Raw genomic sequence first — 334 nt, forward strand, 5'->3', positions numbered from 1 at the left:
CATAACCAAAAAGATGGAATATCTCACAAAATATGAAGAACTACTAAGTGACCTATACAAAACACACTGCATTACTTCAACAGTATAAAAGATTTTTAACATGTAATGTGGTGCATTACTAGTAAAGATCAAATGCATATCACTGCATTTCCTTCTATATATGCCATCTTCTAGTAAATATTTTTACTATGGTAGGTAGAACAGCATCTGTACCAACAGGTAGTATTCTCTAGAATTCAAAGATGGCAAGCACTGCAGCCCTGTGCTTATCTGATCCCTACACTGAATTATCTATGTACTGATAAACCAAATTTGTTTAACCCATTGGATCTAG

The 334-nt window shown here is 33.8% G+C and overlaps 1 protein-coding gene across 1 annotated transcript in view; it reads right to left on the reverse strand.

Moving 5' to 3' along the window:
- Positions 1 to 334, reverse strand: part of LOC119581865 (HIV Tat-specific factor 1 homolog) — a gene marked incomplete in the record, with an annotated part of 22018 nt that overhangs the window by 12989 nt on the left and 8695 nt on the right.

Source organism: Penaeus monodon, chromosome 15 (genome assembly GCF_015228065.2).
Source record: "Penaeus monodon isolate SGIC_2016 chromosome 15, NSTDA_Pmon_1, whole genome shotgun sequence".
NCBI lineage: Eukaryota > Metazoa > Arthropoda > Malacostraca > Decapoda > Penaeidae > Penaeus > Penaeus monodon.